Below are 27,939 nucleotides of genomic sequence, written 5' to 3'. Positions count from 1 at the left end.
TACTGATAAAATTTAAATTTAAATACAAATTTGTAGTTCAGATGCGTCATGTTTGTGTTGAAATTCAGTATATATTTATTTATTATATTCCAGTCTATACACAAACTTATTATTAAAATGTTGTTGTTAAAATTAAAATTCATATTAATAATTCGAATGTTAATTAATTGTTTCACAGAATATGAACAACTGACCAAAAATATGCAAAACATTACGAAGATCAAAAGGAATACCTACAGAAAGAAATCTACAAAACAAATAAAACAATAAATGGTTGCATTAATAAATATATATTAGTTTTAAAGATGAAAATAATAGTGAAAACCTGAGGATGATGCAATAGCATCGAAACATGTCGTAAAATAATAAGCGCTGAAATGTAACATCGTAATAAAGATGAAAAGCGCTTAATTTTAATTTTAACAACAACATTTTAATAATAAGTTTGTGTATAGACGGGAATACAATAAATAAATATATATTAAATACAAATGTCGTTACATCAACTCACAACACTGGACTGCCCTGCAGCGCTCTTGATAACGTTGTGGCTTAGCGGATAAACCTGTGAGACTCCTCCCCCCTTCACGTCATTAATGAAATCTAATTATGAGAATTGGTCCGTACCGAAATATCCAGGTCCGCAAGCAGCAGATAAGACGGAGCTACTGCGATTATATAAACATATTTTTCAAGTCGAATTTATTGCCACTGACACACTAATGTTATGTAAAAGGCATGCAAATATAAGAACAAGACAGTAAAACTCTTCCTTTTACGGAACAGATTGTATCAAGAAAAATTATGTTCAAAACACAGCTATTTTTTTAATAGTAACGTCCGCTGCATTTATCTTTCTTTCTGTTTTAATGGACGGACAGCCAGACTTCCAACTTTGATCCAACGACCTCCTACCAGCAGGGGTTAACATGTCTTATCAGCACATCATTGCCCATTAAACATCATATCATTCCACGCTTATAGCCTGAATCACAGAAAGCATCATTAAATACGCCACTAACCACTGATGAACATGCTAAGCAATGTGGCCGTACTTACAGGTTTGGGCTCAGATCTATTTAAATTTCGGTGAAATCGTATATTAATTTCAGCATGATCTCTACTGAAGATAATATTATCTTGAAAAAAAAATTGATAGCAGACCTTCCATAACTTATTATTAAATGAATAAGAGAAATTTAAAATTCAATTATCAGTTAATAAGTCAATTTATCTTGGACAGTAGACGGAACTTTCAGCAAGTTTTATTGGATTTCTGTCATGTACAGACCTTGTCTCTTTAGCGAACCGTGCACTTGGCAACGAATGTCACATACAGATTATATTTCAAAAGCTTCAGGTACAAACCAGTAAAACCTATTTCTTTGCTTATTAATCTAATAGTAGTAAGTTTATAAGCAAATAAATCCCACACTTACAGGTCTATTACATAACATTTAATAGGCTTATATATATATATACTAATTTATTGTACATATGTACGTATGGATACTTTGGGATATGAAGAAACGTTTGAATTTTTATTGGCGACCGTTCAACTGCAGTGGTTTATCCCAGGGTTTGCAGCCCATTTAACGAAATTATTGCTAGGACGTTTAAAAATACGGACTAAACAAAAACTGAGGACTTTTGTTTGCCGTGAAAACAGAGTAGATATCATAATAATGCAGAAATAACAAACTCAGGTACAGAAATGATAATTGAGGCACGTGAAATATATTGAGATATCAGATATACGTATCTGTCTTTCAAATATGTGAGGCTTGTAACGAAATATCCTGTTCCTCCCCCCCTCACTACATGGCCACAGATTTTCAACGCGAAATGTATAACAGACGAAATATAACCGGAAACAAAGAAAACAAATTATTCCAGTGTGGAAAATTAATCTGCAAGGACCTGCACATTTACAGGATAATTCGGAGTGCGATTCCATTGTTTTAAGAACGCGGACCTGAGGCAAAATGTAGTTCAAGTCGATGAAATCTGAATGAATTCCAGAACCGACATGGGCTTCGGTACTAAAATCATGCCTTATTGCCCTGATGATGCAGGCAGCAAGGACCTCTGAAACGCTGGTAAACTTCTACCAGACTACACGACGCTATAACCCAGAAGACAGCCAACTTCTGACCTCAATTTGTGCGCACATATGGAATGCGTACGTTCCTCTAAATTTCAAAATTCGGCCCTGAAGCAGCTCCTTTCGTGTCAGTTGGGAGATTGTGAAGTCTGAAGCTAATGCGACACTGACAGCTTATTCTGGCAACAGCTGCGTGGTAGGGGTCCTCGGGAAGGATTTCTCCCAGGCGGAAAACAATTGCACATCATTTACACGTTAGAGTGTGACTCCTGGCACATGCAGATTACAATCGGCGTTAAGGTTTGTGGGTTTCATCCAAAATGTTTCGGAAATGTTCACGTCTCCACCAGACATCTGGCTCGCAAGGAGACGGTTTCCACATTGAACCTCGTCCGTCATTCGGCCTAAATCAACCGTGAATTTCTCATCGTTACACCCGGCAAGAAATATTGAAGAGATCTTCAAGATACGTACTTCTCGTACGACGAGCAGACAAACACAGTGGTAGCAGGACTCGAATCCCCAACACTACTGATCCATCCGACGCGACCCTGAATTAGTTGGGTTTACTTCACTCATCACAATCGATTATTAAGTTACTGATTCTAAAATCGAGCGTTCCATATCGTGTACACATTATATGCGTTCTTTACCACGTGTATTTATAGGTATTACATACGCCTTGTCCCACGAAATAAATTTAAAAATGTCAAAATCTTCCAAATTTTAAACAAATTGTAAACACCCGCAAATCCAAACTTCTCGATTTTTTCAAAATTTAATATTACAAATTTTATTATTCCCACATTCGAAATTCCAGCATTTAAAATTCGTATTTGAACATCTATCCAAATTCCTATACCGAAACTAACCTAACCTAAAACAACCTAACCTGACGCAACATATATTAACTTACCGAAACGGACCTGACTTAACTTATCGTATCAGAAACTAACGTAACCTGTCCCAACAAAAGCAAACTTAACATACACAAAATGGCACGACGTCCATTCCTAATTTCATCCAAATCCGTCCAGCGGTTCTCGAGTTGAATCGACCGGACGGACAAACACGACGAGCCCATATATTGTCGAGCTATGCACTTGGTGCAAAGAACGCGCCAGAATGTACACCGTTTCAGAAGTTGTATTTTGCTTCGTGGATGTTTGAGGCTCATTCAGGAAGCCCAACAGATAGGCTATCCGTCCTATATCTCTTTTCTATGCGTCTTTGTAATCATTCTTCGTCTCGTCCATCCTAGCCACATGGCCAGCCAATCACAGCCCCTTACATTTAATTATCCTAACAACACAAGGTGATGCGTACACTGCACATTAATCCGACAATGTATTTTTGCGTCAAGGACTACAAAAACGTGTTATCGTATTTACTTAACAGGCAGACAAGTGATTTTTCTGCACATGATTCGCAATATGGGATGATATTTCCGCCTTCAACGTGATCGAACATGAGGAGGCCTTGAACACCACCAACCATCCTTAATTATAGCACAGCACAGAGGTACAAGGCATTCATCTTTTTTTTAAAATAACAAATTGACTATGTTCGTAATCATTGGTGTTTATGCCAAGTCAGGGGATTATCATTTTTGTTGGTGAGCCTTAGGGTAGGCGTAGTAATATAAAAGAACTTGCAGTGGAAACTCCCATTGCCTTGTTATTATGTTTCTTGCCCATGTTTAACTAATGACGTTTCTGCAAAAACTGGACTAGTCTCTTGACACGCGGCTGGAACGCATTCAGTTTGTGAAATACGCGGCATGATCCAGTCAAGGTCATGGGTTCAGGTGCATTAGAAAAAGCCGGGCGTACGCTTTCGCTCAAGTCACGCCCGGCGACATTCATCGGATTCGCTATGGGAAGACGCCACATCAGACTTTACTTAGTACAATGGAAGGCACTCACCATCGACCTAGCCAATCTGCGCCGCCTTTGAAACTTTATAAACACTGGCAACCAATTGCTGTTTCACGTCATTCGATCTATCTGTGCTAATGCTTAGTTTCTACGATCCGAACGCTTCATAAACAAAGGATAGCGAGCCAGCTTAATCCACTCAATTCGTCACCATATAGTGATCATATACAGAGTAGGTGGGAAGTAAGTAGGTATTGAGAAATGGTTGTAACCTCTATATTTCAAATGTATAGCGATTATTTAATGCATACTTACTTCCCAACCACCCTGTTTATCTTAATGTTATCATTTTGTTTTATTATCAGGCTTACAAGTGACTGTTCCGAATTATTTGTTTCCGTACCAAAATATTGTGTGAAAACACTGTCTACGTTCTTGTAAGAAATTTATAAACACGGAATGACTCGAGACAAATCCCAGGTACTCACCAGCTAGCTTCTTTAACTCATTAGAAGTCACGACAAGTATCGCATGTTGGTAGTAATCATATACCATTAACGGACACACAGCACTTTCCTTCGCCTCCGTAGAACCAGTTGTAATTTTAACAAAACGGAAATTTATCGTTTGTATGATCTCTCGGTAACTTAAAACCTTGAAGTGGTTTTTTTTCCCGAGAAACAAAACGAGAAGGACCTTCATTTCGAAATGAAAACAAAATAAATAACACTGTCAAGTGCGTTTAATAGCTTCAGAAAGACTCTACTGAGCTACATTAAACTCAAAAGAACGGTCGTACCGGCAAAATCATTACAATGTAATATTCCAAAAATTCAAATTCGGGACAAATTTACAACGTGACCAGGGACTCTTCAGTATCTACGACCACATGACGTCATGTGAGTTAGAAACAGAATGTAGCGTAACGAAATTTTGAGGGGGTTAACTTTTTTTTAACTCTGTCGAACGACAATTCCTTCCAGCAAGCCTTGTGTTCATATCTGGCAGTCATCATCTTAACATGTAACTCAACAACAAAAATTAACCTGGTGTCCGTCCCCCTGATCCGTGTTTATGATAACCTGTAGCCTGTTTTTAAGTCAGAAAGGCGAGAATCTTTGCACGAGCTGTGCCAAAATTGTATGTATAGTCGGCGCAGTAGTTTTTGGCCGGTGGAATTTTCAAGGGGAAGGCTAGGAGCGAGTCTCTTGTGCTGACTGCACCGAGGAGCTCAAACAAAAGAAATACACTGACCGTGCCATCTCAGGTACACAGACTAGGCCCGTCCGCCAGCTTCTTCACCGGCCAAAAACTACTACGCCGACTATACCAACTCCCAAGCCCTGCACATTTAGAATAAAGTACTTTATACTTGCGACCTCCCACTTGCAATTCTGTTGTGATGTGTGAATTATCAGTACCCGTATCATAAGATTCACCTGAAAATGAACACTATTTTGTTGTAGTCACGGTTACAAAATGGCAGGCGATAAATTACAAATCTACTAGTTTACAATAGTTTAATATTTTCCGTCAAATCACAATTTTTAATAAGATAATAAAATATAAAATATTTAAAATATTATTTCACGTTCCGCATCGAATGCGGAACGTGAAATGATATTTTAAATATTTTATATTTTATTATCTTATTAAAAATTGTGATTTGACGGAAAATATTAAAATATTAACCTAATTCACAATATGACGCAAATATACTACCTTACAATAGTTTACTTACTAAAGAACGCGAAGCGATCAGATTATTACTTCCGAGAACAATTACAGTACAAACGTCGTTAAGATGCCGGACAAGAATCACGTTTTCGACTCTTACGAGGTCTTCGTCAGTGTGGTGGACTTATGCTAGCTGAGTAAGATATGAAGATAAACGTCTTACGTGTAGTCGCGTAGAGTCTGAGATCTCTTGTTCACACTATTATGCTAATTGTCAAATGACGAGTGTGTTTAGGACTGGTTATTAAGGACACAGTTCTCAAGTAGGCATGAATACTGATCTGCCTTATAATTCTGGTTTCACTAATTGCTACAATTGCTGTAACTCCATAAAGTATATTTTTTATTACTATTTTTACGAGTCTTATTTTTTAGTGGATTAAATGAAATGTTTTTCGTCACAATGTCTAGAAATTTCATATTAATGATTGTGATGAAGTTCTGAGAAACTTAGGGTACTTATAACGGGGGGGAGGGGGGGGGGTGCCCAGGCTCTTGTAAATCCTGTGCCTGACCTGACTTCAACCATGAGGAAGTTCGAATTCCAACATAGAACTACGGAACTATATATAAATATGCGACTGTCATGTCTTTCTCGCCTTTTTCTGTTACATTTCGAGACATTTGTCGCAATGTCAAAATAAAGTGTAAGCAAATCAGGAATTTGTATCAGGATTTTAACAGTATTTGCTATTGAACGTAATTGTTTTATATAATTTGAGACTTTCGCGGCGAGTACAACCAACTCTGTCCCCATCATCAGGGTTCTGAAATCAGAACCCTGATGATGAATTGGTTCCCGAAACGTCGGATTACTACGGTAACCAGTTAACGCGGCTGATTTCCATAGGAGATCTTATTGATGTAAATGATTTGTTTGTGGAAAGCGAAGTCCACAATGCGAGATGTCGGCAGATCTACTGACATTTTGCCTAGCGAATCGGCCGGCACCTTTACACGTCATCGTCAGTTGAATTACAGATCTTGTACTAGCAGGACCTGTCTCTCTTTCACTTACCTTATTTGAGGTCTTGAATTCTATCGTGTAAGTCCTTCAGTACCTATTTTGTAAAAAAAACGCCGAACAACGACTTTCCACATATCATGACGACCTTTATCAAATAAGATTTGAGGTTTTCATAACAGTGAGTCTGAAGATTGGTGGAAATCTACCAGACTACACGGTACAATAATCCAGACGACTTTTTTTTATCAAGTTAACTGAATTTTAAATATCACCTAAAGAGCCAAGTACACTTGTACTGACCCTGGGTATAAATGAAACTAGATACCGTAATTGAATGCGAATGCAGGAACACTGTAACGGCGTGTGTTATACCAGCAATTACCTTATTCTCAGCTGGTCATTTCCGGCTTCTCAGCTGTCTGTTGTGCTGATTGCGAATAAAACATCTGATGCTTTACACACTTCGCAGATCCAACAGCTGGCCTTGTTCAGCCTTCTGGTTATACCAGCCTCATAACATCTGCTGATGAAACACGAAGTCTTATTACGTCCATTTCCCTTCAGATCCGTCTATGCATGAATTATTTTAAATTAATTTTTTTACTATAGCGAGCCATTTGTATATTATTTCCCGCTTTCAAAATGTGATTACGTTAAATTCACTCAAGATTTGTACAGTCGCCATATTTGTAAGCCGTATGACGTGAAAAATATTTCAAACAAGATCTGATGGTATATTTAATATCTTTATACAATATTCATATGCTCCCTGGGTTCGTTAGTTACAGCCATGTAAAGAACTTTGGCGCAGATGCCATAATGTTGTTATTTCTTAAAAGAATAGTCATTTTTTGAAGATCGTCACCCCTGGACAAGTGTGGCACAGCAAATGGACAAGGACTGGACGACTGGGGTTTCAGTCCCGACCACGGTTCGTCCCCAGTCCTGGGGCCCACCTAACCTCGTTCAGTATGTTTATCGCGGTCTCTTCGACGGCAATTTTCCATCAACTACCGAGGTTAAGAATGAATTCGTGGGAAGGAGACAGACGTCCTTATCTCTATTATTACGAAATATCCAGTAGACGAACATGTATTAGCTGCATCGCATCAACCGGAACTGCAGACCGCCTTCCCGATCCGGTTCATTTCTATCAGACCATCGTTTCGACCGTGTGAAAAGAGACAAACTTTTTTTGGAGCAGCGAAACAAATATAAAATTATTGTTAAATAATGACTAATATCACAGACTAGGCAAAATTATTATTATATTCAAGTATGAAATAGATAATTTTACCTTCTAAAATATTTCATAAAAATTAAAGATTTTGTGTAAGAAGATAGTTCTTAACTCAGTATGAAAAATAAAATTGCGATAAACTTTTCCGAAAGAAACAATTGAACGAAATATCTGCGCGGTCTTTCAGACGCTGTCATATTTCCGATTAACACGAGAAGCCTGGGGGGGGGGGGGGGGGCCGAAAACGTCCGAACGAACGGCCGACGCAGGTAGATTATTCTTTAGTAATTATGGTAGGCATTATCACTTATCTGAAAACTGTTTACGCTATACAAGACGTTTCGGTAATTGGCTGTACCTTCGTATTAAGGTGTTTGGGTGACATTGCCTATCGCCAACATCTGTCACGCTTTCCTGAACATGGACGCCGCCCGTGGGATGCGGAAAATATTTAAATTAAGTTCTGACAGTCACGACTCTGGTAGCAATGAATGCAAACCAGGCTTCTGGAGGGGGGCTGAGGGGTGCAGTTTGGAGTCAGGCGGTCGGTTTTGTGTTGGTGCGTTTGGCAACGTGGCGGTGTTTTCACTTTTAATTTAGTTCGTGAGAAAATTATACAAATACACATTCCATACGATCTGTAAGGACACTGATGCTATAATAACCCATGCAACATTTCAATACAAATAAAAAGGTTAAATCCCGTCAACTGTGACGGGTCGTAAGCTACTGCTAGATTTTTTAAAAAAAATATTGGTGGCGACTGCTGGGATCGAACCTGGAAACATTCGGATAGAAGGCTAATATGCAATGACCCACTGCCTGGACCGCCCTCTGGTGGTATGATTATCAAATGGGACTTGACATCAGCATAAACCGATTTTTCATTATAAATAAGTAAACTAGGCTAACAAATATTTCTTGCCATCACACGGTGAGTAAATGTTAGTCATTTCTTAACATCCTTGTTTGTTGATGGCGACTTTGAAGCCACAACAAAGTTTAGCAATAAGAGTTGCCGCATTGCTCGCAAATAGAGCGGGCTTCAGTTCAGTTGCGTGTGTGGAATTTACAGTGCCAGGAACATGCACCACGCACTTCAAGACACACGTAAGTATACACGTGGCGTTGCTTTGTTACACGGGCGAACATCCTCATAATCGGGGAAATACAGTTTTCTCATAGTTACGAAACATCGTCACTGCCGGATGTTCAACTGACAGGGCAGTCCGCGTTCTACACGGGTAATCGGTAACACCTTGAATGAAGTCTGCCGACAAAGATGGTCGGGAATGTACGAACGCTTGATTCAAGGGGAATTGAGATTGATCTGTCAATGATCGGGATATGCGTGAAAGCTGTGTATCTATTCTTGCGAAATTTGTACCGTCACAGCGGGTGAGAATATTTTTAAATTCTAAATGCATATTCTGAGAAGTAAGAAATTGTTTCGTCTTGTTAACCTGCTCGTCCTGAAATTCTGTAAACTTGTAAAACAACTTTTCAACAGGCGCCAGAGCTTTTTTTTTAAAATAAATAAATAAAAAAGGCCTTGCTACAGGGATCGATGAAATGGCATCAGCTTCAAAATTCAAAGGATCCAGTGTTATACTTCCCGTGCAACTACAGACCTGCGCATGCGCACTAGAATCCGAAAGCACGTCATTTCGTGTCGATCTGACAAATCACTCACATCAGACTCTATAAATCCGGAAGTTCGACTGGAAGATTTTAAAGAACATTAAAACACTCTAGGACTTAAAATCATTCTAGCTAGAAAACATGGTGCGGATAAAATCGGGAATGTGGGCCAGAGGGTAACATTGAAACAAACGTTAACAAACTAAATATGCTGTGGCGATGTTACGTACACTCAGAACCGCCAAATAGCATGACAACTCTTTCAAAAATATTTATTTTGTTGTCAGTCTGTTGTATATCGCCCATCAACAGGGTGATGAGTGCCTAATGTAGAGGCGGCAAGTACCTCTGAAACGTCGGTAACTTGCATCAGAATACACAATGCAACAACCCAGAAAACAGCATTGCGAAACACGTCATCTACTCCTATCTGTATCGCGGTCGAAATTGGCTTCTTGGATTAAGCCACCGGGCACACGGAGTGTTTACTGTTGACGCTTGGCGAAATGAGGCAATGCATTTCGCAGCAAATATTATTTATAATGTCAGAATACGGATTTCTAAGAACCGATGAACAGCCAGTTTATGGTTGCTGAGTCCAACCATGTTATTAGTTCGTAAGAATAATAATAACAACGCGTTCTATCAATCTGTGGTAATGTAGAATCGAGAAGTCAAACAGAAACATTAAAAGGGGGAATAATCAACTAGACAGAATTAAAAGTCAACATCAGGGTAAGAGAGATACAAAAATCCTAGATATATCACTTCTTACCTTCGTAAACTTTCCAGTCTGCGTTCAGCTCTTTGGTTCACTTCTATTTTTAGTTGCATTGCACTGTGGATACTTGCCACTATCGACGGACGATTCGCTCACTGCTTATAGTTTGCAAAGATCCAGACCAGGCCTGAGCCTGGGCCTGGTAGCACAGATAATGTTTAAGTCCGGTCAGCGTGCTTTCCTGGTTCAGATAATAGTAATCAGACGTTGTATATAACATTGACTTGTGGGGGAAGAAGTTAACATTTCTTTAGATGCGAGATACTCACGGTTGTGAAGAGAGTTCACTTGAAGGCCTGAGAATATCCTGAATAACCAGTCGCGGACAGCCGACAAGTGAATGTCCTCCAGTTGAGGTTTGTGCGGGGACTAACAAGTCCCAGCACAACACGAAATGTTAAACGCGGCCTCGGACTTTGACGAATTCTTCGGGACGAGCGACTCAACCAAAATGAACACCGTTTGGAATGTCAGGAGTCTGCATTGGTCTGGTTCTTTGGAAAAAGTATCAAGACAACGGAGTCTGAGACTACGGTGCTTAGGAGAATATTTGGAACTACGAGGGACGACGTAGCAGGAGATCGAAGAAAACTTCCTAATGAGAAGCTTAATAATTTAAATTCTTTACCACATATTATCAGGATGATGAAATGGGCGTAGGGCCAAGACGGGTGGGTTAGATATGAAACACGTGCAAAATTTTGTTTGGAAAGCCTGAAGGTAAAAAAACATTCGGAAGACCTAGGGGTAGATGGATGATAATACTTAACCGAATGATTGGGAAAAATGTAGAAGGTTGCGGACTGATTTTATCTGGGTCATGACCGGTGGCGGGCTGTTGTCAATACGGTACTAAATCGTCTGGTTCCACAAAAGACGCGATGTCTCGAGTAGCTGAGCGTGGTATAAGTTCATGAAGAAGGACTCTGTGTCCTGGAGTTGATTAGTTAAGGAGAATCCACTCTAAATCAATCTGTCAACAGACACTACTGGTCCACCTGACTCTTCTTTATCACTAAATTTTCTCTGCATCTTAATCTCAGCTTTTCTTAAGTTGCCTGGTGATCGAGGGAATGGTGTTCGATTGGATTCCCGCAGTCGAGATGCTCCGGGAGGAATTTTATCCTGATCCGAAATCATCGCAGACAGACAGATTCCCAGTTCTGCTCACAGCGCATTGTCTCACTTGTTGGACAGAGGTTCGAGGCTCTGATCCGAAGAGACAAAGATGGGATGGGCACACTGCTTTGTCGTCGGTTCTGTGGGAGGTACCGGTCGTGAATTAAAAAGATGGCAGTCAAGGTAGTGCACCTCCCGGGATTTGAACCAGGTAGAAAGAATCCCGTGCCCTGTTTGTGACTAGAACTTGCACCGTATAACAGTTCTATGGAAATGCCGACAAACCACAGTGATCACGAACGAATGTTGTATGTCACAGAATTGTGAGTTTCGGTGCGAGGGTTGGCTGTTTGACTTCGTACTAACTTTGTCCTGTAATCCAGTTGATTCATCAGCAGTATTATAGTAAACAGTGGTACGAATACAGATAGACGAATTTCTTGGAACGCTAGACTCAGCAGTGGCAGACTTCGCTAGCTCAATTTCTGAGAGATTTCCTCATCTTTAACGTGTTACGAAGAGTCTGATCCAGCTATCGGTAGAAGAATTTATCTTCTTTCCTTCAACGCAAGGATAACCGATTCATTATAACAGTTTTATTCCACTAGAATGCAATCATTAATACGGTAAATACAGTAAAGACTTGAGATGCGCCTGGCGTGATGTCATAACGTCACAAACTGCATTGCGATTCTAATTACAAGATGGAGCCAACGTTTAACTATTTAAATCCCGCTGGTAACTATATGTACCACCTGCTTTAACAATCAGTAATGTTGCATTTTGTATTATGTGTTTCGGACGATTCTCAAAATCAACAGCTACTATTTTCTTAAACAGAATTAACCAGTTGATCTTTGTAAAGGTAAAATGTTGTGTTCTCTTTACGGTACGGACTGAATTCTGAAATAATATTTAAACGGTTAATTAAAATCTAACAGCATTCGACTGTTGCGTGTGATAAAGTTCTGACAGACAGGTTTTAACTAAGAGAATTTTTACCACGCGTACACGAACATAGTTTATGCAGATATAAGACAATAACAGTCCGTCTAAAAGGATACTTTTAACGTATAACAGAGTTTAACGAATCGCGTAGACAAACTCATAAATCGTTCATACGGTTTGTAAACTTTTTATAAATATGTGCATACGTGAATACGCGGATAATATCAAATACTAGTTTCATTGAATATGTCAACCATAGCGGTCCAGTAATAGGTCGGGATTCTTCGTGGTTTGCCTCTGCTCTTCGACGCGAATTATGCCGATAGGTCTGGTACCTTACATAGGCCTTCATCTCTTTGTTACAGACCACTGATTCGTCATACAATTCCGTGCTACATGAACTAAGCAAGGGTTAAGAGACAGTCAACTGTAAAAACAACGGAATCACTAGATACAGTCGTAACTTTAAGTCGATACTCGCGTGACATATCGACAGTTAAGTGGGATTGTACATCTGGAAGGTGGAAAATGTGCCACTGGTCGCACTTGGCACAGGAAATTCATTAAAGTCGACTAAAATAGACAAGTTATGAAGATGTGTTACCGCCACATTCAAATAAAAAGTTGGGGCTCATTCAGGAAAAAAGACGATTAACATAAGCTTCAGGCTATACTGGTGCAGGTGAACTCAGTCAGTGAGAAACAGCGAAGGAATGGATCTCGTCAGCCAAAATACTGTCGTCTGGTGAGAGGCCACTTTGAATCCCTTGTACCCTACTCTGGGTCCCTGTAACAAGTTCCACGCTCCTTATTCGTTTAAAACCATTTAAATTTTTTTTAAAAATGGACACGTAGAGTAAAAATTTTTTTAACATCAAAAGCATCAGGCGTTCTTCGCATGGCACTGAGGTGAAGCCTACTACGCCGATTGAATGTCTCGTCTCCCAAAATACTCAAAAGGGCTGCGAGAAATTTGGAATTAGAAAGGTATATAATGAAACAGTACCACGGTGGTCTAGCGGTTAGAACGCTGGCCTTGTACTCCTGGGATCTCGGGTTCGATTCCCGGCGGTGCCCGAATTTATAACTTGTGTTGGGCAAGGCCGTGGTCTAGGCAACACGGAGTTTTCCTCCGGGGGCTTCCCCGGTTTCTCCGTGGCATCCCAACAATTACTCCATTCACACACAGAAGAAGGCAATGGCAAACCACTTCTGGATCATCTGCCAAGAACGTATATGAACAGGTCCCAGTCCGAGAAAAAGATGGAAGGATCCTGTTCATATGGACCTGTCGTCAGACAGAACACTAAATAATAAATAATATAATGAAACACGTGAGGCCGATTTGATTGTTGTTACCCTAAATACGCGAAATTCCTAATTTAAAGTGAATTCGAAACCGTATCTTTTAAACGGGACAGAGTAGTGACATTTCTTATAGTACAAAAGGCACAGATATATATCAGTGACTGTAAACTGGGATTGCACACGCAGAAGTTTGTCCACACTTGGCCTTGAACTCATTCGCGTCAGTGGTCAAAAAATCTCGTTTCACTGTTCAGACAATGCGGCATGACTTCCAACGTGACTGATACGTGTGAAATTACGATGTATATTCATGTGAGATAGTGAATAAAGGAGGGCAGGACCAAAAGGCGATGTATTTTCGACAAAACTGCAATTATACAAGAAGGCAGTGGAGTAATAGTCACATCCGTCTTTATAATTTTCGTAGATTTTATGTTAAAACTAAACAATACAGGCAACTCTCTGTTTACGAAAGAGTTCCGATCCAAGACGTTGTTCGTTATGTGTATCTTGCATTCCTGAGTTTTTACGATACGTATAGTATACGTTAGCAGTCATTTTAAAGCATTAAAATCACGTACTAAACATCGCAAGCAGATGATGATCCTATTATATTATAATAGGGGCAAACACCGATTTGTTTCCCACGAGAAAACATTCTACGAGGCGTGGCATTTAAACCATCTTTTTATTGGCTAGATTAGTTTTATTAACCAAGAACAGTTCAGTATAATTATCATATAATAATTTTCTGATAATTATTTTAATTATGTTCACTATACGTTTGGCAGACGGACTTAAAAGAGGACCGAATGGAAGAGGAGAATTGAGGAGGCCATGAACCGAATATGGGCCGGAGAGCCATAGAAGAATAAGAAGAACACGTTTTATAAGGAACTCTATCTATTGGCGACTTTAAGAAATTTTGAATGAATTGTGACGTTCGTTATGGCGAATGTTCGTAAACCGATACAAAATCTCTTCAGCACGCGTTGTCTCCCTGTCATACAAACACATGTGTGATTTGGGTCAGAAAAGGCAGCGTCTATTAATACAAGAAGACTATTATCTTCGACGTCGTATCCAACCTTCACAGCTGAGCGGCTTTAGTCCACTGAAAGCCCACGGCGACCCGTCTAATCTCTTCCATTCATTATCTCCGACTAAAATTTCGGATGGATTCTCATCTCTCCAGTGCTTGCTACATTCCCCGCCCATCTCTCCCTCCTTGATTTAACCGCTTAAATCATACATGGCGAATCTTTAAAATTAAAAAGCTCCTGTGTGGGTAGATACCAAAATATCGGAGAAGAATCCTGTCTCCATCTTAAGCCCTGAAGATGGAGACAATATGTTTCTCCGAAATGCTGGTACCTTGGTGTCTACGTGGGAGTCGACACCGCGACATATTTACCGCCGTGAAAATCTCAAATCTTACGAAGCTTCTCTTATGCTGTTTCGTGAAACTGCCTCCGACTTCCTCCGACAGCACACACCAAACTTAACAGTAAAGATAATGAAAACTGACGGATATAGACGGCGCACATTTAATTATTTGAGGCAGGGATACAAGACAGAGGCAAAGAAGGTGATAAACTTTCTGGATCGAGAGTTAACTCCGAAATAAAATGTTCTTGGTCTATTTACTTCTTAAATTTCTGAAGATATCAGCGTGCGTGATGAACTCTTTCCGTTTCGGAGGAATCCAGTTAGGAACTTTGGTCGGAGACTTTACGTAGGTACCTAATGGAAACATCTGACCTCAGCTTGGACGAGAAGTTAAATAAGGAATCGCTGTTGCAACAGAAGTATATTCCGCCAGAAAGTCATGACCTTGTCATATTAACGACTTTCACACAATGCTTCATCCGCCTTACTTATTTATACCTGCTTATCACTTACGTCACTTAGTCATTCGGGACTGGGTTCATTATTATCCAACAGCTGCCACGTTCTGAGTATAGATCCCGTTTTATTAAAGAGCTGAACTTTCCTACTCATTGATTCAGTGAAATATAGGAATCTTCCCAACATATACAATTCTTCCACTTCGAAAGGAAAGAATGTGCAGTTATATTTCAAATGTCCACTGCCAGAGGTAAAATAAATATGCAGGCGATAGTCTGGTGATGAAATGCTTTTCAAGTGTACAAATAACTCGCGATTTAGCATATTATTTTTAGTTGTTATTTCCTCAGATACTTTATGGTAGTGAAAACATCACAACAAGGCATCAGAATAGTTACTTTGAAAGGAACACAGACGTCATTAAATTCATCTCAAGCCCGATTTACGTACAATTCAGCTATGTAAGCCAAAAGTTTATCGCATTATACGGGGCCTCAAGGCGTATTTATATTTTGACACCCCTGATTGATCTCTTATTGCTAGATAATCATAACTGTAACTTTATCGGCGATCATAGCAAGTTTAAAACCTTAACATCTGTGGTGAAACGTTTCAATTGTCATGAGGTTCGACACCTGTACAGAAGTTAGGGCGCCGGCAGGCCCTTCTGTCTTCAAAGAGAGAGAGAGCATCTTATAGTTAGAAGGTCCCCAGGCAATGCCCGCTCGTCCTTCTGTTAAGGATAAAGTAAGAGTGAAGATGTTAGTGCGATAATTGGCAGAGAAGACGGAATTTTGAATTTTGTATTAGAGAAAGCTGAGGCTATTGATTTGGAAGTTTGGAACATAATTTAGAAGTTCCTACTGGGGGGGGGGGGGGGGGGGGGGTAAATTTTGGAGGCTTTAAAGGGTGGTAAATTTTGATTAATTTAAATCGGGAGGGCTGCATGAGAAGCATGCAGTGGCAACTTGGAACTTGGGAACCATCTCAGCATTTGCTTGAAGACAGAGGAAAACCAAGGAGAACCTGTGTCGAGATGGCCGGTCGCAGGACCTTCCGGGTGCGCGCTGACTACTAGCCAGCGGTCCGGCAGACAAAAGAGGAATTTGTACGACCTCTAGGTTTCCCTAACTTATGCCATGGGCTTTATTGATAAAGTCAGGTGCATGTGGTGCAATAATACAACATAATATGATGGATGCAGGTCATCCGTGTTTCCATGGTCTGGTCCATGTCAAGGGTTCCACTGGAGCGTCCTCCGATGAACGATGATGGCTAAAATGAGTACAGTTTTGCCCAAGAAGGACTTTAGTTTGTTTAAATACTTGCAATTAATAGAGTATATTCAGGATCAGTCCCCTAGTAGGGCCCGCGGTCTCTTGTATTTGTCATAAATGGGGTCATATTGACCTAATTGTTTGATTTGGGAGTTCTCACTTACTTGACTTTTAGCGTAAAATTTATTTGCTAGCTTCCTGACATGGTTTCGGAACGTATCCATGCCAGTTTGCTCATGTAAAATTTCGATTGCCGTTACCCTTGGGAGTTTCGTAATAATTCTTGTTCTGAAAAACTTGGAGCTTACTAATATGAGTTTTGGCCGCGTGTCCCCATGCAGGGGCCGCGTATGTTATTATTGGGCGTAGGAGTGCTTTATAGATTGTAAGTGCAAGGTTAATGTTGATGGAGGAGGACTTGTTAAGGATTGGACAGAGTTGTTTGAGCCTATGGTTGGCTCTGCGCACTGCTTTACTTACATGTGAACTGTAGGTGAGTTTGCGGTTCAGGATGACGCCAAGCTATTTGACTTCATTTACACGGGGGATAGTTGCTCCAAAGATCTTCAGGAGAGGTACTTCGCTGCGGAGGAGTGTCAGCCGTTTAGAGAATAATACCACCGACGTTAATCTTAATCCTCCATTTTTCAAACCAAAGCTCGAAAGTTGTAATGGCTTTATTCAGTTTATTTGCCGCCAATTGTACGCTGCCTGATCGAGCAGTGACGCTCGTATCATCAGCGTAAATTGGGACGGCCACATTATTATCATTTTCTATGAGTGGTAAATCATTTATATAAATATTGAATAATACTGGCCCTAACAGGCTGCCTTGGGGGACTCCTGCCTGAATAGGACGCCGTGTGGATTTTGAATTTCCATGGACAACCGTGAAGACTCTGTAGATTCAGGTAGTTTTGTATAATATGGATAAACTGTGCGGGAATTCCGGCCCTGATGAGTTTAGAAATGAGTGCGGTTGTCCACACCTTGTCGAAAGCTCTTTCAATGTCCAAAAAGAGGGCTAGTGTTGTTTTGTTGTTATTGAATCCCAGGGTAATGCGTTCAATGTTGCGTGTCAGTGCGTGAGTGGTTGAGTGACCTTTTTTAAATCCATATTGGTCTTCCCGTATTAACTTCAATTCTTTTAGCTGAGCGTTTAATCGTTTCAAGAGTATTTTTTCTAATACTTTGGCTAGCGAATTTAGGAGGCTGATTGGCCTGTAGTTAAGCGGTGAGGACTGATCCTTGTCCGGCTTGGGAAGCATGATTATTTTTGCAACCTTCCACTGAAACGGGAAGTAATTGTTTGTTATTGAAGCGTTGAAAAGCGTGGCTATGAATTTGAGGGCTGGTGGGGGCAAGTTTCTTAATACGATATTCTGTATGCCATCGGGACCAGATGCTTTGCGCGATTTGAGATGGCGAATTATCCAGCCTAATTCCATGTAGTTTGTTTTTCTTATCGACGGTGCGGGGTTGGGTTAGAAAATCCCTGACATGTGCTCAGTCTGTTGAGTGAAATCACGGTCTAAGTCCGTGTTGGTAGTAGTGTGTGTCTGCAAAGAGGTTCGCCTTTTCGTCAAGTGTGACGGCGGATCTACCGTTAAATTTCAAGGGGGGTATGCAGGTGGTGCTGTTTGTTAAACTTTTTGTAATTCGCCAAATATCCCCGTTATTACTGGTGTCTAGTCCTTGCAGCTTATGTTGCCAGGTGTCGTTTAGCTGATTTTTAATGGCCGCGTCTATTTGGTGTTTTAGGGCGTTTATGCAGGGGCGAAGGGCGTCCTTTGCCACGTGGTTCGCAATTTATTGCGTTCCTGGATTAGCAGTCGTGTCGACAGTGCTATTTGCATTGAACTGATTGCTTGATGGCTAGTTGTAGTACTTTGGTAAGGTGGGTGACTACGTAGTCTATTTCCGGAGGTGTCGCGTTGTTTGCTAGGAGTGTGGTGTTTAAGTTGTTGTTACCCACAGACTGAAAGAGTTGCCAGTTAGCGTCTTTATAGAAAAACGTGGTTTCCTTCTGTTTTCCAACTGCGAGGTCAATTTAAATTCTCGATCGGCCATTGGCAGGAAACGATGCAAGCATTTTGCCACAAGCTCCATTAACTCCATGGTGATTGGTAGGCGTGAGTTTACAGCGAATTTAAACGTGTTAGGGGAACTGGAGGAAATATGAGCATAGTTAAAGTCAAGTTAAAAAAATCAGTTTTTATAAAAGTTAAAAGGATCAGATGTAGTGATCACTTACCTAAGTCATTCAGCTACTTTCAGTACAAAAATGATATACACCAACTTAAATTTGACTTTATATATTTCACTATGTTTCTACAATCCAAACATTATTCTTTCCCTTTTAATCACAAATAAGCTACCAAATACCATTAGTGATGAAAACAGTAATTACTCAATTAGAATTCTTATAACATTCAACGAAGTTAATTCACCTGTGCTAAACCGTCGTCCCGTTACACTTCACACGGGTTAATAATATTAAACGAAACGCTGTTATACGTATCAAAATGTGGTACTGCTGCCATCTTCAGAAACTGAACTTGAATAAATCATGCATTTGTAACCAATGGCATATACATTGCAAAATGATCGGCATCCAGTATTAATCTGACATTTCTTTTAGGAAATGCTCTGTGACTTAAATAAACGAGCGAAGCAAAAACAAATCTGGCATTTGCTAAACACGTTTCAGAAACAACAGTTTTCATTAAACAACAGCTCCAACACTGCCATAGCCGCGAAGAGAAGGGCCGCTATTCCTTAAAATTACATGTGATTACAGCTTTATTAGAAACTAAAGTTGCTGGTATTATACAGGGTGAGCACAAAAGAACACCACGCTTTCAAAATGACACAAGAAACAAATGTGGCGTACTTAGAATTTCACATCCACACCAGTCGTCAGAAAAACGTCCGAAGTTTGTTTAGAACGACTCGGGTGATTGTTGTCACTGCACACCTCACCTAGATGTCACTAGTTTTGAAAATTGGTTACCCTGCAGTAGAGGGGGCAGTGTGTTCAAAATTACCGATGAAAGTGTCTGAAAAATCTGTGCAAAGTGCATTTCGCACGCAATTTCACATGGAGGCACCATTAAAGCCGGAATTTCTGCCAGAGATGAAACAGCAAATAACAGCTGCTACAGCTTCCATCGCTAGGGACACTGCACAAAGTTCGAATATCATCTCGATATCTGCCGTGTGTCTCGCGGAACACATATCGATTCTCTGTGAGGTGTGTACTAAACTTTGACAGTTTTTTCTATCAACAAGTGTAATTGTGGAGTTCTAATCGCACCGCGTTTTTATTCTGTTTCATTTTTAAAGTGCAAAGCTCATTTGTGCTCACCTGGTTTACAGTGGTCATATTTGCTGAATTCCCCTAAGTTCATCGGCGTGTGTCTTGAGTTGCTATCCTTACCTTCTTCGTGATGGAGGTGACTCAGGTGTATTACCCAGCCAGTTATGCAAAGCGGTATCCACTGTAATTGTTCATTCAACCCGCGTTATCCTGACTGACGCGCGGTTCACAATGCTCTCTCAAGACCTCACACTCGACGATGCATAATGTAGCGAAGCCGACAAAGCGTTAGTCGATTCTACAGATAAATTGACTGCAGTCGTTATTTGAAGCTGACAACACATCTAAACCTTTCAAGTAACGTTTTAAGAAAAAGTTATGTGAAGAATTTAAGACACCTGTCTTCCTCACCTTGAAACATGCAATTTGTTGACGACTGACGGTAGTTTACAGATTACTGTAACGTTTAATTTATATGATATAATCTCAATGTTCCAAACCAACTCAATGTTTCTAATTTCACATAAAAATGGTATAACACGGAATTTGTAGGAACGTTTATGATCTGTTTCGACACAAAATTTCACATGCCTAGCTCCAATGTTTGATTATTTATTTCCATACGACTAAAAGTTAAGCAAGCTTACAGGTTTCGCGCTGACGCCATGATCTTGTTATATGTTATAAAAATGTCTTTTTAAAGTTGCAAATTTATCTAAGATCTTAGCACACACAAACACAAATTTCAGGAGCCTAATATAACTTGCAAACAGAAGCTTCGCGGAATTCAAAATTACGAGGAAGGGAAATCCCTAGTAGCAATAGTATTACGGTGATGTTTAACTTAGTATTACTTAAGTCCAGTGGAGTACCGAATTATCCGGCCTGAACGTGACCGAAGTACGGTCGGATACTGGAAAATGTCGGATAACGTTCGAATGTCGTGTCAGTTCAGCATTAGTGTCGCCCGTTCAGTGTCGGTGCTGGATGTTCAGGTATTTCCGACGTGAATATGTCCCGGATCAGTGCGCTACCATTCTGAAGACCTAAACATGAAGACAGAGTTTCCTGAAGAGTGGCATACGGTGTAATCGCGTCCCTTTCTGACCAAGAGGATAAAGAAAGTGATACAAATAAGTGCATAAGGCGCCAAAGAAGCGAGAAAGAGACTCCGTTTCAAGGACTCGCAGACACAGAAACTAAGTTTCATGAATATTTAACATTGTGTTAGTATGCCTTCAACATTTTACTTGGAAAAGTACAGAATGGTTTGTCAAGGTAAGCTACGTATCCGTTTTAAGAAAACAGTAACGCCCAAAACAGCGTTTGCCAGCGTGTTTCAGGTATGAAAATAAAGCAAACTTGTCAAAAAGAAATATTCATCAAATATTCATTTTGATAAGGTGTAATTAATTATTTGTAAATGAACGACAGCTGACTACTTATGCGATACGCTTTGTTGAAACGTCTGAAGCTGTGAATGTGTTCACCAGTAGCTAAATTCCAGTGTGGTGATTGTGATGATGTACATGAAAAGTTGGAATCTCTTTGCTCCCGTACAAAGACACTAGGAGCCTAGGACCTGATTCTTGCCACGTTCCCCCCCCCCCCCCCATCTTCGCGGCCATTTCATATTGTTGGATTAAAAAAATTATCTTAGCCGAATTTAAAAACAATGTCCCCGAAAATGGTTTACGTAGTTTTCAGACGTCACACCAAATTAATTGATAGTTGTAATTATTTATAGGCTATCTTTTGCGTTTAAGTCCGACGAACGGGACCCAAAATTCTTGTTCAGCGGGTCTCAGGTTCGATTCGCTGTCTCTTCGACGCGTCAGTCTTTATGCGACTGCGAGTGTGCGGAATACAGATCCTGACAATGTTGGCAGGCCTTGATCGTTGGCCTAGTAATTAGAATAATTACACTTACCACCTGCATTAACGACAGAAATTTTGCGTAGTCTATGTATGTATGTAGTACACGTGTTATATTTTCATGTTTTCACACCTGAATACGAAAGAAAAATCGATCATTTGAAAATTTGTGATTTGATATTTTAAACAGCTTGCGATTCGTAAATCGAAAAAAACAGTTCTTTGTACGACAACGCTGTCGCAAAATACGTTTAGAGAATATGTGCGCAGTCACTTTATCAAAATAGGTGACTCTCGTTATACGCGGGGGTTGCGTTCTTGGGAATAGACGTGTATATCGAAAACGCGTACAGCCGGGAACGTAAAGCATGCCAGTGCATTTTCTGAGTTGCCTAAATAATTTTTTGTCCCGAGATTAAAGATGGCGGGGCGAGTCAGTGAATATTGACGTTCCATAAAGTACCTAAATGAAATAGCGGACAACAAATCCGACGAGACTCACCTTTATAAATAAAATCAATTACACGCAGCATAAATACGAGGTGCGATATGAAAGTTTCAAGACTGTGTCAATAGAGGGCGAACCGGATGTAGTACGAGCTTCTGCCGCTAGAGGGTGCGGCCTACATTCATAGTGAATCAGTGTGCCAGCCGGCATCATCGAATTAGCATTTGTTTCTTAGTTACGGGCGTTTTGGTAGTGCATTACACCGACCCTCCTGCGATTTCGGAATGGCGTGTGAATCAAATTTTGCCAAAGACTCGCCAAAACGGCTACGGAAACCTATGAAATGCTAAAGCAAGCATTTGGGGAGTCCGCAATGGGTCGTGCACAAACTTTTGTGTGGCATTCACGTTTTAAAAATGGCCGAACCTCTGTCGATGATGACGAGCGTTCTGGACGACCATCTTCGAGCACAACGCCCGAAAATGTTACGAAGATTCGGCAGGCCATTCACGAAGATCGACGTCGTACCATCAACGACTTGTGCGACATTGTTGGGATAGGCTATGGGACCTGTCAGCTGATTCTAAAGGAAAAACTCCACATGCGACGTATCATGACAACGCGCCAGCGCACACCGCCCTCAAAGTTCGGCAGTTTTTGTCCTCAAACACCATGGCCGTCATCCCGCACCCTCCTTATTCGCCGTGTGACTTCTTCCTCTTCCCAAAGATGAAAATTCAGCTAAAGGAAAGGAGATATGAGACGATAGAAGAGATTCAGGCAGAATCGCAGATGGTGCTTGACAGGCTGACAAAGAAAGATTTCCAGGGATGCTTCCAGGCTTGGCAGCGGCGCTGGGATCGTTGTGTTCACTCCCAGGGGAACTACTTCGAGGGTGATGAATGAATTTAATACCTGAGATAAGTGTACGGGGTTTTTATAGGCGCAGTCTAGAAACTTTCCGATTGCACCTCGTATGTCTACTAGAAACAAATGAATAGTCAGACAGTACGAGATGTCCACATAAGGCACGAGTCATTCAGCGTTTGAGGAAGGTTGCTACATTGCATATGAGTAAATAATTCACATTACTTCAACTGCCGAGGTTCGCATACTGATGTTAACTTGTTGACAGAATCTTACGTGGCTCTGGGAAAGGAAAATCCCGAGGACAGAAAACTGGAAACGAATTTAGACGATCGGTTGACTTCGGAGAATGTAACAACTTCCTGCATATGGCGGTGAAAGCAGAGCTAATTTCTAAAAATTCCTCTGATTGACGCAGAAATTCCTTCGTCGACTCGTGAAATACAGCCCATTTTAACAACCCCACCAACTCATACGTATATTGCCCCATCCGTTCTCTTAGCTCTGTATCTATACGCCCATGAACCTTCGTTGGTCCTGCAGCAGATGACTAAATTTATTTATTTATAATGTATTTAACGTCGCGTTTACAGTGCCTCGGACTATAAACGGTCTTGGCCTAATTTAATCACTGGAAGGACTGAGTAAAACCGCCAAAAAAGAACCAGTCAGGCCACCCGGTCTCCGGACCAAGGTTTTAACCCGGGACCTCCCGAATACGACGAGACGTTCGGCCACAAGACTCAAGATATGCGATTCCTAGTGACAGAAAACAGACTAAAAATCAAAATAAGCTAAAGCCTCGATAGGTAATAGGTGAGCCTAACTACAGATTACTGTCTTCCGGAGGAGTGCCTCAGATCAGGGATACAGCGCGGAATCCCACAGCAAAGCAACGCAAATCAGACACGAAGGCCGGCCTATGGACGTCACGCCGAAAGCTCTTCCCCTCCTGTTTTTCAAGGAGAAGTAATTGGCTCTATTTTCGTCTCCCGTCCGGATTTCTGCATTTATAGTCGACTCAGCTACACCGTATATTCGTAAATGTTAACATGCAAAACAAATCATAATACTGAAAAGTGGACTAAACCAAAGATTGATAATAATCTTCTTCGCACCGGAAGTAATAATTTTCACGAAGGTCCCATGACTGGCTCACGGCGGTGAGTCTGAAGTCTTCTGGGTTGTAGCGCCGTGTAGCCTGGTAGAAGTTTACCAACGTTTCAGAGGTCCTTGCTGCTTGCAGCCTCAGTCACCAGGTCGATAAATCATCGCCCTGATGATGGAGGCAGAGTACACGGCGCTACAACCCAGAAGACGGCCATCTTAATACTAGAGTGGTTTAGTTTTTGAGTGACCTGATTTATAAATTAGAACTATTATCAATTGAATGCCAACTATCAAACACATCATGAACGTCAAGTTATAGCCGCGTTAGACCCAAGAAACTCGCTTAATAGCGTTGATTAAATTCATTTTACAAGAAACGGCGACCCGCAAACAGTCTCGCTTATGCTGTTACCGTGGTAACGTGTGTTGCACCATTCTTCCATGGTTTACTGCTTATGACATCGCCCTTGAACAGCGTTATGGAACTAAAATATAAATGTAAAAGTGATAATGAAACATAGACAAGCTGTAAGGTTATGACACTAGATGGAAAAATAAAGATTCCAGATAAGGTACTCGGTGCAATGTGCGCAGAAGCCGTTGGCCTAACATTCTGTTGACATTTTATTTTAAAGTCTGACTTTACGTTGATATTGTAGTTAACGATAAACTTTCCAGCGATGTTATACTTCGAAGATGGCTGTCTTCTGGCTTGAAGTGACGTATACTCTGATATAAGTTTACCAACGTTTCACAGCTCCTTGCTGACTCCATCATCAGAGCGATGAGTAAGCCGCGGACTGCTTAATAATCACTCTGATGACTGAGACAGCAAGTATCTCTGAAACGTCGGTAAACTTCTATCAGACTACACGGCGCTTTAACGCGGAAGACCGCCATCTTAGGCCTCACCGCCGTGAAAATCTCAAATGATAATTTATCATATTAAGCAGTTTTCTCACAAATAAATATCATTAAGGCACACTCCGCGTTACAGTATTAACACTAATTCCGTACAGTGTTAACTTCGTTCAACGCGGTTTCGACAGCCGTATCCCCTGCGCTGAACGAGGGTTGAAATTCGATCTATTGATATCGATAGATCGAAGTAGAGCCGAGAACGTGTTCATGACCGCAGAGGAATCTTGCAGAACACCCCGTTTATGAAAAAATCGTAATGATCTTACAGAAAGCGACTTTGTTTATACAGACAGTAAAAAATGGCTCACTACGGGGTCCTGTCACTCTGAAACAATTCATCCTTGTCGACTGGTCGCGGGCAGCCGGATGGAGCGATGAACTGAGCCGGTATCAGGCAGAGGCATCGCGAATAACGAACCTGTAAAACCGACTTCCCTCGGGCAAATGGAACCGAGTACTGATATTATTTTCAGATCAGGCTAAATGGATAGATTGACACTTCTCATCGATTGCCATCGGCAGTGATAACACTTTTACACCAAACGTAGTTGACATATGAGGTGCGATCGGAAAGTTTCAAGACTGCGCGTATAAAAACCCGTACACTTTTCTCAGGTATTAAATTCATCCATCACCCTCGAAGTAGTTCCCCTGGGAGTGAACACAACGATCCCAGCGCCGCTGCCAAGCCTGGAAGCATCCCTGGACGCTCGTCATCATCGACAGAGGTTCGGCCATTTTTAAAACGTGAATGCCACACAAAAGTTTGTGCACGACCCATTGCGGACTCCCCAAATGCTTGCTTTAGCATTTCATAGGTTTCCGTAGCCGTTTTGGCGAGTCTTTGGCAAGAGATTCAGGCAGAATCGCAGATGGTGCTTGACAGGCTGACAAAGAAAGATTTCCAGGGATGCTTCCAGGCTTGGCAGCGGCGCTGGGATCGTTGTGTTCACTCCCAGGGGAACTACTTCGAAGGTGATGGATGAATTTAATACCTGAGATAAGTGTACGAGTTTTTATACGCGCAGTCTTTAAACTTTCCGATCGCACCTCGTATCACCATGTCTCCGTTAAATGGGAGTGTGCAAGAAATCTGCCTTTTGTGTCAGTTTCAACAGCCGACTTCCTTAACAGGGAATTTCAACCGAAGTTCTTTTCAAAAAGAACATATTTTCAAGCAATGCCTTTCGTACGCAGGAATGGTTTAATTTTGCAAGCGATGACGCCTTGTGCTTTTTCTGCATTTTGGCTACACTCCAGTAAACCTTCATTCAACGCGGGGGGTAGGTTACTCGAGAAAGGCGCGTTATGTTAACACGCCGGATAAACGTACGGGCTAAAGTGGAATATGTGAACGAGGCCACGTGATGTCTAGACGCGCAGATGTTTAACAGAAATGCAAATAAATTACATTGCCTATAGTGTACATATAAATATCATGACATACATGATAAAAATATGCATCGTTGAATGCGGTGGACATTTCCATCATCGTTATATGTTTCCTGGTTTCAGATACATTCGATTTTTGACAGACAGAACACGTGCCAGGAAAATCTGAGTCCCTTTTCGATCGCCTGTATAATCTTGCATTGACTCGGTGGGTATCCGCTCTCCGGAACTCCGCAGATATAGAACCTAGGAACACGAGTTCCTTTATAAACAGGAGACTTCCAGTGTTTTAAATTTTCTGTCCTACAGTCGGTTCTTAGCACACGGACCTGTTGACAGCTCGTAAAAATGTGCACAACGCATGTGCCTGTTGACAGAAAGACGTCGGTTACCCCGGGCTTCACGTAGATCACGTGATTTCCGCAAACATTTCCAACTCACGCGAAACTATTTATTGTTTATTTTTTTAAATTCAAATAACTACGTGGCAGTTCTAACGACTATGCACTGAGTTTTAATTAAACAGAATGTGTTCTAATTTTTGTCTATTGATTTTGTCTTTAACAACTGACGATAGTTTGCTGTTTGGCGATATAAATGGCGACCAACAGTTGGTGGTATTAGTGTAACAGAGCTGATGATTTCCTTATTCTTCTGTCAAAACTGAGCAGGATGCAAAAATTGTATTCTGTTCCGTGAAGGACCACCGGAGAGCAGACGGAATTATTGGCAATCTGTTTGTTCTTGGTGCCGGTGGGCATTTGTGCATTTTTCTACAAACAAGAGTTCGTAACGTGACGAACGTCACATCTGTGAAATGTCACATTTTACGGCTAATGAATATGGCAACAAAATTGTGAATATGCAACCGAAATGCTGACTAATTACATAACTAAGTTACTCCATAGAGGCCGAATACAGAAGCTAGTAGTCGCTCAGCTAATCATTAAATCCCCCGTTTTTATTCAGACCAAAAACTCATTACCCTCTTTAGTGGTTCCTAACTTGATCCATATGAATCTAGCCCATAACCTAATATCCAATTTCTGTATGATCCGTTTTAATATTATACGCCTACATCCTCTGAGTTGTCTCTTGCCTTCAGTTTTTCGACCAAAATTTTGTAGACATCTTTTCATCTCTTCCATGATTGCTGCATC

General features: G+C 40.9%; 2 protein-coding genes across 3 annotated transcripts in view; one reads left to right on the top strand and one right to left on the bottom strand.

Annotated features, from left to right (window-relative positions):
- Positions 1–27,939, bottom strand: part of LOC110840611 (uncharacterized) — a 356,302-nt gene that overhangs the window by 49,685 nt on the left and 278,678 nt on the right. The window lies entirely within an intron of this gene.
- The window catches only part of LOC110837022 (scavenger receptor class B member 1), a 162,225-nt gene that overhangs the window by 19,748 nt on the left and 114,538 nt on the right, over positions 1–27,939 (top strand). The window lies entirely within an intron of this gene.

The sequence above is a fragment of the Zootermopsis nevadensis genome, unplaced genomic scaffold, assembly GCF_977971745.1.
Source record: "Zootermopsis nevadensis isolate Lab colony 2312 unplaced genomic scaffold, Znev_1.0 Znev_ptg000008l, whole genome shotgun sequence".
NCBI classification, from domain to species: domain Eukaryota; kingdom Metazoa; phylum Arthropoda; class Insecta; order Blattodea; family Termopsidae; genus Zootermopsis; species Zootermopsis nevadensis.
Note: the sequence above shows the minus strand (reverse complement) of the source record. Positions and strands in the feature narration are given on the sequence as shown.